This window comes from Polistes fuscatus, unplaced genomic scaffold (assembly GCF_010416935.1).
Source record: "Polistes fuscatus isolate 324 unplaced genomic scaffold, CU_Pfus_HIC Scaffold13, whole genome shotgun sequence".
Lineage (NCBI taxonomy): Eukaryota > Metazoa > Arthropoda > Insecta > Hymenoptera > Vespidae > Polistes > Polistes fuscatus.
Window position 1 is genome coordinate 3,848,695 of NW_025113031.1, and position 14,256 is coordinate 3,862,950.

A 14,256-nucleotide genomic window follows, 5' to 3' on the forward strand; every position below is an offset into this window, starting at 1 on the left:
GCACTGAAAGGGTTAATAAGAAAAAAAGGAAAATAGAAAAGAAAGATTGTTGATGAGAGAAGAGCAAGCTCAAAACTTACGCAACTCTGTCGTCGTCGTCGTCGTCGTCGTCGTCGTCGTCGTCGTGACATAGTGATTCGGTTTAGGTCGGTCTGATGCGAGTCGTCCGTCCCCCTCTGGCTGGCCCTGCTAGCTGGCCCTGCTAGCTGGCCCTGCTGGCTGGCTGGCTGGCTGGCTGGCTGGCCCATTCTCAGATCCAAGAGAGTTCGCCGCTCGGAATCGGCGGGACGTAAAGAAGAACAGGGGCTCGACACGAGCGGCAAATGAAATGCATGTCTTGTGCTTTTTACGTGGACGGGCCCGGCCTGACGACATCCTCCGCTCGAGCTCCGAGAAACGAAAAGGAAAAGGAAGGAGGTTGGTCCGAGAAAGCTGGCCAACCGAGTGAGAGGAAAGATTCAGGTAGAACCACGAGAGCGACAAGGAGACCGATACTTTCCGACTCAAGAACACCCTGGAGATCTGAGATCGAGTTAAGATAATTGCTCGTTTGTTTAAACATTTGACCGACCGCCCGTTTCAACGGCCCCTTCCTTTTTCTTACCCCTCCCCCCTCTCCTCCTCCCACCTTCTCTTCCTTTCTCTCTTTCCACCTTTACCTTTTCTTTTTACTTGTATTTTTATTTTCTATTCCTTTTTTGGTACCCTCCGCGTGGTGACTATACATATACTTATTATATATATATAGTATATATATACGTGTGATTTGATTTGTAATCAAAAACGGACTCCCACTCCGGCCCCCTCCCTCTACGATTTCCGACTCATATATTTACGATAAATGTTGTTCTTATTTTTGTTCATATTCAAACGGCTCACCGTGTATATTTGATAATATAAAAAAGAAAAAATAATAAGGATCTCTCATTGCATCGAATCTCTTAGATATTTTGATTTGGATAGAATGAAAATGCTTTTTATCGGTGAGTTACATGAACTTATTCTGAAAGAAATAATATCTTGCGAGGTAGATGAGAAAGAGAAAGAAGAAAAAAATAAAAAATAAAAAAAAGATAATATTGTTCCTTGTTGCATCCTGCGACTCGCTGTTGTCCTGGCCCGAGTAAACATCGACGAAGGTTCGCTATCCGATCTCAAAAATCTAAGAACAAATATTATATTTCGTAGATACTTATACTTTTATACGTTAACATTCTTTTTTTTTGTTCTTCTTCTTCTTCTTCTTCTTACCATTCGCGAATTACATCTACGCGTTTCTTTTTAATTTATTTTTATTCTTTTTCCCCTTTTTCATATATTTAATATTCTTTAAAAGAATGAACGGTCCCGTGTAAATAAAAATCTTTGAAGTTACGTATCGAGACTGTGACAACTTATCTTCAAAAGTTGCGTTATTCTCGAAGAAACTTCTTCGTCGTAGTCGTTTACGTTTTAATTTAAAAAGAAAAAGACTACGCGGGATGCGAGATGCTAAAAATAAAATAAATATAACTCTACTTCTCTCTCTCTCACACTTACCGTTTGCACCGTAACCGCGAGCTCGTTCGCGACATTAAGAGGTTCGTTGAAGGCGAAGAGAGAGAGAGGAGAGGAGAGGAGAGGAAAGGAAGCAATGTCAGCGAAGCTGAGTCGACGAGAAGAGGGGTGAGGAGAAAGGCGCCTCGGAGGGACGCCTAGCATCTTCCGTTTCTTCCTTTAGGAGACGCTACTAGGGATCTCACCAACACCTTCGTAAAGTTTCACTGGATGTGTGTGTGTGTGTGTTAAGAATTTTATCGATAAACTTATCCTTTTTCGTATTCCGTTTTATTTTTTCCCCCCATTATTTTTCACTCGTTTCATTTGTCGATGATATTTGTAAGAATCGTGGGAGGGATGGGGTGGGGTGTGAAATGTTTTTTGTTATTTTTTTTGTTTCTTTTAACAGAGAGTAAATTAATCGAAGTTGTTAGATAATTACGTGGGAAGGAACGAATCGTTGTTCGATTTAATTATTATTCATCGTTCGTACGAGATAATTTATCGTAAATTTATTTGATTATTTCTCATCGTATTAAATTCACTTGTTAAATATGATACGATTGTTTTTTTTTCTATTTTTTTTCTTTTTGCTTTCTTTTTTTCTCTCCCTTCCCCGCTGCCGTTGTTAATTTGTTGAAGATTTTGTAGAACACTAATGATTTCTCCGAAAGATTGATCGGCATAACGAAAAAGCGTAAAACCGAATCGATAAAAATTCCTCGGACTCCGCGTGGAATGGCCAAGGTAGACTTTCGTCCCCCGTTCGTTGATTTTTCTTCTCTCTTTTCGCGAGATCATCATCATCATCATCATCGTCATCGTCGTCATCGTCGTCCTTCTTTATTCCTCGTGAGAAAACAAGGATGAAACAACGAATACAATTCCCGGAAGTCATATTACGGGGAATGGTTTCTACGAAAGAGAAGATCCGAGCTTAGAATTTCTAACATATTGTCGAGGGATCCTCGAATTTTTGCACAGAGTTTTTTTCTTTCTTTTATTTTTTAAATAAAAAAACACATTAGCTAATATACAAATGGAAGATTACTTCGTAGTATTTATAATAACGATTAATTGAATAAATTAGTATACATCGGAAAATTAATGGAAATCAAATAACAAACAAAATGGATGTACGAATGGTGAGAAAAAAGTGACGTTTAATTTGAAAAACAAATGAATTATAAATAAATATGATGACAACAAATTGGAAAGATTTAGATTAGAAATATAAGATTTATAAAGGGTTCTCTCTCTCTCTCTCTCTGGCGCGAGTCTTGCAACTTCCAAACGATCACCCACGTTCAATACCCGGTGTCCAATAAATGCAGACAAGCGTATACTCTCTCACACGGATTCACACACGAATTGGAAACAGCCACCACCAGGAATAGCCGTAGCAAAAGCAGCAGCAGAACAGCAAGAGCAAAACCACCCCTTTAAGGATGACCAACGTTGAACGTCTTTTGGCTGCTCCTGGCAGCTCACTCTACGTCTGCGTATCTTCACCTACACGTTTAGAAATTGGATTGTGTTGGAAACTCGCAGCTACGACGACGAGGACGAGGACGACGACGACGACGAGGTTGTTCAATGGGGTGGGAGAGGGTGAACGAATGGGGGAGAGAGAGAGAGAGAGAGAGATAGGTTCCATGAGATGGTTCGAGGGTTAGGGGTTGCTGGTGTGTCCAGTCCACTTCAGTGAAGCCCAGGGCAGACCGTTCGATCAATAGAGGGTAGAAGCTACACGTTTCTAGGAGGTGGACACACACCACCCCGTACCATCCCTTCTCGTACACTCGACGATGTTCAGGGCGAGCCACTTTCTATCCGTTTCATCGAACCAACTTTAGATTTTCTTCATTTTATACTTTTCTCTTTTTTTTCTTATTTAATTTGCGTTCTTTTTTCTTTTTTCGGCAAAACTAACATCGTTGACCAAAGATTTGATAGACTTTTGTTTCCGAGCATCTTTTTATTTTGGATTGTATTTCGTAAGGGTAAATAATAATAAAAGCAAGGATGTTCGCGTCGAATAAATCTTAGAAAATGAAATTGCGGTGTGAAAAATATTGATAAGAAAGAGAAAGAGAAGGAAAGAAGAAGAAGAAGAAGAAGAAGGTGGGTTCATTGACCTGATAAAAAAAATGACGACGCGGTTTGGTAGGACTTGGAGCATTTGGTAGTTTCTTGATCCAATTATCTCGTGTCCCTTGTCGGGATCAGCGTGCTACGCCATTGGTCTGCGGGGTCCGGACCGCCGGGCCGTTTGTTTTGTAAGTCTAATCGCAGAACGGCTCTCCGGTGGTCCTCCTCGGTTCCCTCTTCTCCTCTACCTCCTCCTCCTCCTCCTCGTCCTTCTCTTTCTCTTCTTCTTCTTCGTCTTCTTCTTAAAAATAAAATGGCGGCTGGTGGCTGGCGACGATCGTAGGAAGGAGAAGAGGGGGCTAATAAAAGAAGAAGAAGAAGAAGAAGAAGAAGATGAAGAAGAAGAAGATGAAGAAGAAGAAGAGGAAGAAAATAAAAGAGGGAAAAAAAGAAATGGAAAGGAAAGAGGAACGACCACCAAGAGCACTTTCGTTCGTTCTTCTCTCGACGCAAGCTTGGCGGCTTGGTCCTTCCCTTTCCTTCTTCCTTCCTTCCTTTCTTCCTTTCTTTCTTTCTTTCTTTCTTTCCTTCGCGTACGGTGGCGCCATGACCAACGCTCCTGACAGCCATAAGAAAACAAAAAGATAGAAAATATGGTGAGAGAAAAAGAGAGGGAACGTCTACGGTCTTCTACACGCGGCTTAGATGATTGCTTTTTCTTATTTAATAGTTCTTCTTCTTCTCGTTGAATTTTTATTTTTTCCACGTATATTTTTTGTTCTCGTTTGTTGTTTTTTTATAATAAACGGGGAAAATAATTAGAAGAGTTGAAAAAATTTTACTCACGTCCACACCACGTCGTGTTTTCTTTCGAAATTTGTTCCTTTTTTTCATTCATTCAAATACGAGAAATTTATTAATCGAATTTCTTTTATATTTACTATTCTTTTTCTTTTTTTTTTTACTTTTTCGTTGTTAATGAATAAATAATAAAGTTGGATAATACGTTTCCGTAATAGAAGCTGAAAATAATTGGGAGAAGGATTAGATATTGGATGATGATCTATAGGTCAGTTGAAAAAAAAAAAGAAAAAAAAATCAAAGACAAAACCACCAGCTGAGAACAGCCATAATGATATTATTGGTTTAGGATCCCTAATAACTATTATAGAAAAATTCTTAAATCTCTCTGCGGTTTTTTCAAATGATTTTTGTTCGGACGTGATTGAGACATCATTCATCGGTGATCGTGAATTTGTAATAGAAACTAAACGCGTAGTTTTTTTAATTTTTTTTGTTTAATTCGAATTTTTCCATTGGCATAAATTTATCGACATTTTTCTGAAAAATTTGACGTTCCTTTTTCTCCCGGGAAAATAATAAAATTGTTTCTCTCTCTCTCTCTCTCGTTTTTTATCGTATCATTTTATTTTGTTGGTAGATTAGAAGCAGGTCGATTTCGAAAGGAAAAATACGAGGGTGAAATAGAAAAGAGAAAGAGAATTTGGAATTGCATGAAACCCGAAGAGAGAAGGAAAGAGAAACGAGGGTTGGTTGCTTTCTAGAATTCGTAGACCCGAGTATGAGAACCCGCGGAATGCTCTCGCATAAAGACGCAACCCCATAAGATTTCATCCCCCTTTTATACGGACCGTTCTCGCCCCCGAAAGCGCGTTTCTAGTTGTGCGTTCGCATCTCTCCTACTTTTCTTCCTTTCTTTTTCTCTCTGGACCTATGTATGCTCTGTGTGTGTGTGTATGCTCACCCTTAACACGAGTACGTATGAGTTACTCGGGATCGATGTTTCCTCTTTCATCCCTCCGGTATCGGGGTGTAGTTCGTGCGTAAAAACCAACCCCCAAGATCTACCCTTGCTTACTTTTTCGCCTTCTTCTTCTCTCTTCCAACCGTTTCTTTCTCTCATTTTATTTTACTTTCTTCTTTCTCTCTTTTAGCGAGTAAATACAAAGTCGAAACACGTTCCCTTGGAAAAGTTTCTAAATGAATTACTTAAGTAATATTTAATGAATAACAGATAAATAGGGTGTATTTATTTCATTTCGACGATATCATCGAAGTTGCAATGATGAGAACGAAAAAATGGATATTTATATTTTGTAATGTATATAAAAAAAAAAAAAAAGAAAAACAACTTGGGTTTACATTGAACAGGAAAGATCTAAATTTCGTTCAATGGAGAAAATAGTTGGAAAAATTATTCGGGAGGATTTTCTTTGCTTTTTTTCTCTTTTTTTTCTTTTTTTGTTGGGGTTGCCATTGAGAAAATCGAAGAAAGTTCCGTCCGTACGAGATATTCTCGTTGGAGTATCGCGTTGCGTTCGCGAGTGTCTCGCGGAAAAGCCTCGAGCGAAACCTTAACAAAAGTTTCACAGTCGAGGAACCAACGACAATAGGAAGAACCGAGCACCGGGAACGATTTAACGCTGAATGCGGATGTGGCTAATTTTCTGGGTTGTCCACACAACCTTCCGCTTTAAGTCTTCCTCCCTTTTTACCTCTCCCCCCCGAACCACCCCCCTTTCATCCTACGATTTGTACTCGACGGAAATCGGATGCTCCGATCTGCTACCTTTCCTACGTCCCTATTTATTCCTTTTCTTCCTTCTAACCAAAATTTCTGTATTTTATGATCGAACATCTTCTAATGGAATATACGGAAAAAACGATGAATTTTTATTCAATTAAACAAATGCAAGGTATAATGTTTTTTTTTCCTTTAGATAATTTCAATTAATTTCACGTTAGTATAATAATTGTCCCAAATAGTAAAATCAACGATCCGAAGTCAAAAGAAAATAAATCGATCTCTAACGTTTCAATCTAATCGAATAAAAACAAGATATTATATATCTGAAAGATTACAAATTAATCCGGAAATATAAATCCTATCGTTCTATTAATTAATTATAGAAAAAACAGAAAAAAAATGGACGGATCATTTGATCCGCGAATTTTCAAATATATTATTTAATTCACATTTATTCAAATAAAACGCGATATAGAAAAAAGAAAAAAGAAGAAAAGAAAAATAAGAACCAACTATGGATATAGAAAAATCAGCTTTTCGTCGATCAATCCCGTATAGCTTAACATTTCAAATCTCTCCCCCATCCCGTGCAATTAGATGCATCGAAATTATTCCTATTTTTATTTTCTCTCTCATTCGAAGCACTCTATACCCACGTAGGTAGCTAGGTAGCTAGGTATCCGTCTGTCTTTATTTGACTCTATTTTTCCCGATGATGTACCTACCGACAATTTGAAGAGTTTAAGGCGATCGGTATCGTCCATCCCAGTCGACGCTTTCTCCACGAAACGGATAAATAGCTCGTAAATAGGGGTTGAAAGTAGGAGAGAGAAGGGTGGAGGAGGGGGGGAGGGAAATGAAAGAATGAAGGAAATAGTAGCAAACGAGCGAATTACAGAACGTTTACGTGGATATCATTTCACTTGAATGAACATGGAGAACGTAAGAGATGGTTTTTTTTTTTCTTTTTCTTTCTCTCTCTGTCTCTCTCTCTCACACTCACTCTCCCTACTTTCGTTCTTTCTCTTGCCTCTTTTTTTTTCTTCTACCTTTCAAACTTTTTTGCGTTGCTGATCGAATCCCGATAAAAAAGTCCTCCAGGAAAGATTTCACATCCTCCGGGATTATATTGCCGTGGATCGGCAATGCACGGATAGGTATGCAGCACAGCGAGCGGGGTATTATGCAGCTCAGGAATCATGCAAATTCGCATAGCCGCCGACAGGATTATAACGAGAATAAGCGAACTTGTGATCAGGATTCGTGAGTTCGATAAAGAAAGCAAGCTTAACGAGTTATGATCGAATAATGATAAATTCTGCGAACTCTTGTTCAGCAGCTGCCGCTGTTGGCGATCGTTAGTGATCGTCTTTCTCCCCTGCCCCCCTCTACCTCCCCCTCTGCCCCCACCCCACCCCCTACATCTCTCTATCTATCTTTTTCTTCCCTCCTCTCTTTTATATTTCTTTCTCTTTTACTCCGTTAGAGTTAAACCAGGCACGGGGGGGGGAGCTTTTTCTCGTCGCGAAAGGAGGCAACGATTAATGTCTTCATGAACGCCGCAGGCGACTGACCCCTTCGAGAAAAAGAATTGGAAAAGAAGGAAAAAAGGTAAGAAGCGAATGAGTGAGAGAATAAGGGAGAGAGAGAGAGAAATTAAAAATTGTATTTTAATTACGTCTAGGAAAGTTTATTCGTTTATGATGGACAGTGAGTAATAATATGTTACCAATGAATAATTAAAAATATAACAGAAAGAGGATAGAAGTAGCGTTTAAGAGGAAAATAATAAGAGAGAGAGAGAGAGAGAAAATATTTGAATAAAATGTTAATCGTGTCGAGATAATGAATATGTGTTATAATGGGGGTAATAATAAAGTAAAAAAAGGAAAAGGAAAAAGAAAAAAAAATGGGTGTGAACGATATCAAATGTTGATATTAAGATAAGATAATTACAATACAAAAATGAGAAGAATAAGAAGAAGAAAAATATTGTACGATATAAAATTATAGAAAGAAAACAAAACTATTCGAGAACGAGAAAAAATGAAGTCGTTACTTATGGAGAAATAAATAAACGTGTTTTTTGTATGTTTTTTTTTCTTCTTTCCTCTCTTCAATTTTGCTCGAATAAATCGTACAGAAATAAGTAACCGATACTCATTACGAGGAAGATATCATTTAACGTATACAACGTAGTTTCGCGTTAATAAACGAATGAGAGAGAGAGAGAGAGAGAGAGAGTTATCCATAAATGAAATATTCATTCCGTAGAGTATAGAAAGAGATAAAAGAAAATATTAAACGGGACCAATATTTCGAAAACTTCGAGATCGTTTACCTGAAAAGGGTAAAAAGTAAAGAAAAGGAGAGAAAAAAAATATGACGCTTTATTCGTTAGGAAAAAGATGAAAAAGGTTTCGCTAGGATGGGGGCGGGGACGGGGGCGAAAGGGAAAGGAGGGGAGGAAAAATAGAAAAAAAAAAATAAATAAAAATGTTCTCGAAATCCTCCCCCGTGTGCAAGAAAAAAAAAAGAGACGGTTTAATCTGTATAAAAAAAAAGAGGAAAGATGTTAAAAAAGAAAAAGAAAGAAAGAAAGAAAGAAAGAAACGCCAAGCGCAAGTCTCATTGGCGATCAGCGCGTTTTCATGGCGCCAGAAGAGCGAGAAACGCTGCATTCGTGTTTTCGTGTCGACCAGAAGGGGAGTGAGTCTTTTCTCTCTCTCTCTCTCTTCCCATCTCATTCTCTCTCTCTCTCTCTCTCTCTCTCTCTCTCTCTTTCTCTCCCTCTTGATCCTTCCATCTCTCTTTCTATCTTTAACATCGAGGAAAAGGGGGAGGTGCACGGCCGGTTTTCTATTGGCCCTCACCTCAGGGGTGGTTTTTAGCCGAGCTGTCCCGAAGAAAGGAGTTCTTGCACACGCCGCCACACAAAATGTTCTCGCGCTAATGCAGCCTCGCCCGTAGTATCTCTCTCTCTCTCTCTCTCTCTCGTTCTTCGAATATACGCGCAACCTTCTCTTCGAAAAATACGTTCGAGTCTCTCTTTGTAAATGTGTACGTGAGCTCGAAATCCCACCCTTCGAAAAAGGGAAAGAGAGAGAGAGAGAGAGAGAGAAAAAACGTCACTCATAATGGAAACGGTCCCCTTATGTTCTCTCCGTCCTTCTTTTTCTTTTTTCTTCTTTTTTTTTTTTACGTATCCACATATCATCATCTCTCTCTCTCTCTCTCTCCCGTTCTCTTTCTCATTTCATATCACTTTCTCTCTCTCTCTCTCTGTCTAACAATCTTTTTTTATAATTTCTCCTTCTCCATCATTTATTTCTACTTTCTCTCGTTTTGTAATATTCCTATCTTCATTTTATACTTACTCTTTTACCCGTTCTCCATTTTATATAACTTTCTCCTTCTTTTTCGTTCAATTTTCTTTCCCTTCTTTACTCTTTCTCTCATAATGTTTTTAAATTCCCCGCCTCCCCCTCCTCCTCCTCTCCCCCACTTCCCCTTTCTCTCTCTCTCTCTCTCTCATATCAGTCTATTTCTATTTCTCTTTCTCTTACATCTTCTGGCTTTTTATCCTCGACGATACATGCGTGTACCATTGGGAATTTTCAAAATACATATAGATATACACACACACACACACATATATATATAGATTTATATCCCTATGCGTCCCATTGTTGAGGAAAGAATGGCCGGAATTTCATAGTTTCGACCATCTTTTGGTACGTTTTTACGAGAAAACGCAGCACTAGGGAGATCGTGTTTCGAGCTTTTCCCTCCTTTTTCTCTCGAGAACGACCTAGGTTCCTTCCTTCGAACCTTCTTTTCTTTTCTTCCTCCTCTTCTTCTTCTTCTTCTTACTCTTCTTCATTTTTTCTTAAACTATGTGAGAGAACAAAAAATTGGAATAGAATGTTAAAAATAAAAAGAGAAATACAATGGGAGACTGAATAGAAAAGTTTAGGCTGTTAGTTAAGAAACTTTTACAGATTCCACATATATATATGATATTATATAAGAATCTTTGACAATAGATTTGAATTATAATGATTTTCCACACACACATACACACAAAATGCAATTTAATGTTTTTCTTAGAAAAATAATATAAATAATTATATTATATATATATTATTATAATATAATAATTATAAATAAAACAAAAAACGATTAAAATTAATACACACATCCCATATGATTAATATATTATACATTAACCAAATTTAGTCTCACACATTTTCCTTTATTCGTGTAAAAACAAAAAAGAAAGATAAAAATAGGATAATATCGAACAACGCAAGGAATTTTCTTGTCAAACGTTCGATATTAAAACCATTGGAAGATTTTACAATTATTATCGTATTCGAGATTAGAGAAAACGTAACGATCCGAACGTCGATCCAAATCCTTTTTCTATCACGATAGAAAACGTCGAAGGAAGTTTCAATTGCTCTTCTTTTTTTTTTCTTTTTTTTTTTCTTCGTCCGAATGCAAGATTCGATTGGTGGGACGCATAACGGATAAGAGACATCCTCTAATTTATTTAGAAGACAGCGAGCACGTCTCTCGTGCGTTCCCTTGTGATTCTAGACTCTATAGGCGTCCACTGTATATATATTTCTCTCTCTCTCTCTCTCTCTCTCTCCTTCTCTCTAACGTGGAAAGAAAGGATTTAAGTGGGTGGTATCGTGACTGAATCGAACGTCAATCGTAGCTCTGGGACAGTCCACGTGAAAGCATTGTAAAACGTTAACTATCTACAAGCCTAGGAAAATCAATCAGATTTCAAAGCATACGTGGAGAATAAATAAGTACGTTAAGTTTGCAATCGTTTTTAGTTTTTTTTTCCCTATAATACTTCTATCAAATATTTTCCAAGGATCGATCGTGGAAAATATTCATCGAATTTTCATTTCATTATTTAGTATAATCCATTTGCGTTATATCTCTCTATTAAATAAAATGATTTACCTATTATGCGCACACATCAATCGAAATACGTAAATATTTGTTAAAATATATGTATATATATATATATATTTAACATTTTTTTTCCCCGAGCAAGCATACGAAGTTGTATCCGTAAATATGCATTTGATTTTATTTTAACGTTAATTTTTTTGTAATCATTTATTATTCGTTAGATTAAACTCGATGCATGGGGGCGAGCGTGCGAACGCGCGAGTCGATATATAAACGCATTTATTTTTAAATCGAGATATACGTTTTTAAACGAATCGATTGTAATCTTTTTTTGATTTATGTTTATTTCTGTTAACGAGTTGTAATGATATTTAATTGGATAAATTCATTGACAACTTTTTTTTCGTTTGACGTGTTATACACGACAGATGCATTTATTTAAAATACGAAAGATTTCTCGTCTACTTATTTGACTTTGGAGAAAAAAAAAATACGGTATTGTATATATTCGTGAAAGGAGATATTAAAGAGGAGAAAGAGAATAGGAAGAAGAAGTTCGGAGCTTTCTTTTCTTTGGTAAAGTTTCGAATCAGACAACGGCAACGACGACAAGAACAAGAAATAGTTTTGGCCGTGTTCTTTGCTCGTTGTTATCCACTCTGGCGCGTTCGGTAACTCAAAGTGTAGCAACGAGCCTATAGATAAGAACACGACCCTTAGTTTCGCGCACTTTCGTTATTTTTCAAACTTTTACCGTTAGCAAAACTCTACTCGAAGGTGCTGAATCGCGTCGGGGATACTCCAAGAGAATGGGCTAACCAAAAACTTTTCTACTCTTATTTTTCGTTTAATCATTATACCGTTCAAACGTATCTCTTACATTTTTTTTTTTATTTACATACCATCTAATAATAAACTTTAATCTTTATCATTATATTTTGACTTCTTTATTATATGTATTAATAAATTATACGATATATTGCGTATTTTATACGAACCAATCGTAGAAATATCGAAATACTATTCGTGCGATAATTCAAATATTTTTTACGAAATTATACTATTTCATCTCACACAAAGAGAGAGAGAGAGAGAGAGAGGATTAATAATTATACTTATTATAAGATTATTACCAAAGAATAAAATAAAGTGACTTGGAATAAAACACCGAGAACAACGTGAAAGGAGTCGTAAAAACGTCTCGTAACGTAAGATTCTTACGTTGGAAACGCGTTACGTAGTAATTACGTTGGTAACGTTCCTTCAAAAATGTAATTAAGCATCCATTTTGTTGTTGTTTTCGTAGCTTTCCGCGGCTTCCCAAGTATTCATTCACGAAATAGCACGCGCGAGATCGAGTTCCGGGTGGAAATAAGACACGGAGATGAATACGAACGTTTGTTTCACCGATATTAACCTTCTCGCGTGTGTCTCCACTCTCATCTTCCTGTCTTGATCATAGGTTAGACGTTTCCTGGCTGACGTGGAGACACGACGACGTCAATCCTCGTGTCTTCCCTTTTACAAATGCACGGACCTTGTCATTATTATTCCATCCTAATGATCACTATGTGTCGACGCTTTTAGTATTATACTCCGATAACGTTCAGAGTTCTTCTCTACTTCGTTCGAGCTAGAAAATTTATTTCTTTATTTTTTTTTTTTTTTTCTTTGCGTTATAACGATGCACACTCGTTTTAAACTCATTTTATTATTAAATGATTGTTAGCAAAAAATACAATAAAAAGAAAAACTAAATAATAATCCCTCGAAATGATTTTGCACGGTATAAAATATAATTGAATTCAACCTTACGAAATCAAACGAGTTACGAGTTTTCTAGGCTTACTTCGAAATACTAATCGTTTTAAAATCAACGAGAGTCTATGTAATATTAGTAGTAATAATAATAATAATAATAATATAACAAGAGAGAGAGAGAAAGAGAGAGAAAAACCTTTGAATCAACGTTCGGTTCGATAAAACGTGTAACCATAGATATCTACAAATTACAGGTAGACTTTTTTTCTTGTCCACTTTGTATGATGGTACACAGTAGTAGAAACATCGGTTTCAGTTACTCCGGTGTACGCCAAGATAAAATGAGTCGACGTGATCGTAAGTCTGTCTTTTTTTGTCGTTTAATACGGATTTTCATTAAATTTTTCGAACGACCAACCGATCGACCCCATAGTCGATTTATTACTCGCTGAACATCGGATCGAGTTGTTTATTTTTTATCATCCTCGAGTTAGAAAAAACAATTGATGCAACTTATCGGTATAATTCTATACACGTTATATCTTTTTTTTTTTTTTACCTTTCCCCATCATTTTTCTCAACAATTTTTTCTCAATTACTTTATATAAATCTTCTTTATTCATTTGTGTGATCATCGATCATTTTATACTTCTAATTTATTTATTAGAATTTAACTAAATAACGTCACACGTGAAACTTTCAGCGAGAAACGCGAGTCTAGGGAAAAGTCCCTAGAAAAGACTTTCGGGATATCAGAAGGATAAGTAAGAAAAAAAAAATAAAAAAAAAATAAAGGAAGAAAGAGAAATAGAGGAAAGGGTTTGACGAACGCGTAGCACTGAGAGAAAAGAGAAGAAGGGCCGGCTCGTAATCCGATCCGAAGAAATCTATGTCGATAGGGCAATAATTAGGCTGCTTACACGATTAAATGAGAGCGAGAAAGAGAGAGGAGAAGGAGTGATAAAGAGGGAAGGAAGACACGTCGGCTCTTTCTCTCAGAACCCTTCTCCTTTTCTTTGCTCTCGTCAGTGGCGGCAACTACGCCAGTAGGAAGGGCTAAGGGAGAAAGAAAAAAAAATGAGAGAAAGAGAACGAGATAGATAGATCTTCAACACACGTTAGCACACTCAAAGACACGTATACCAAAAATCTTTCTCTATATGTATGTAAAATTCTACTCACTTTGGTACGTATTGGTCTCCATTGGTACACCCTTTTATCCCTTTTCGACGTACGCACCGCCTTGAATAGCTAAACTAGAGCTAAACCCAAGTGCAGCCTGGTTCCTTCGCGGTTTGCCACACGGATTCGTACACACGCATATATCCGAGGAAGAAGAAGAAGAAGAGGAAGAAGAAGAAGAAGAAGAAGAAGAGATGGTG

At 37.2% G+C, this 14,256-nt stretch overlaps 2 long non-coding RNA genes across 3 annotated transcripts in view; both read right to left on the reverse strand.

Annotated features, from left to right (window-relative positions):
* LOC122513974 overlaps nucleotides 1-14,256 on the reverse strand; it is a 47,960-nt gene that overhangs the window by 22,586 nt on the left and 11,118 nt on the right. Inside the window, exon 1 of one of the 2 annotated variants that reach the window (XR_006302913.1) lies at nucleotides 81-565. The exons of the other annotated variant lie outside the window; for it this stretch is intronic. This is a non-coding gene — a long non-coding RNA (uncharacterized LOC122513974). Of the gene's footprint in view, nucleotides 1-80; nucleotides 566-14,256 lie in introns of those variants that run through there. 2 annotated transcript variants of the gene reach the window in all.
* Nucleotides 673-1,491, reverse strand: LOC122513975. The gene is made up of 2 exons (XR_006302915.1): nucleotides 1,252-1,491; nucleotides 673-1,162 (listed from the first exon to the last, which is right to left on the reverse strand). It is a non-coding gene; the product is annotated as an uncharacterized LOC122513975 (long non-coding RNA).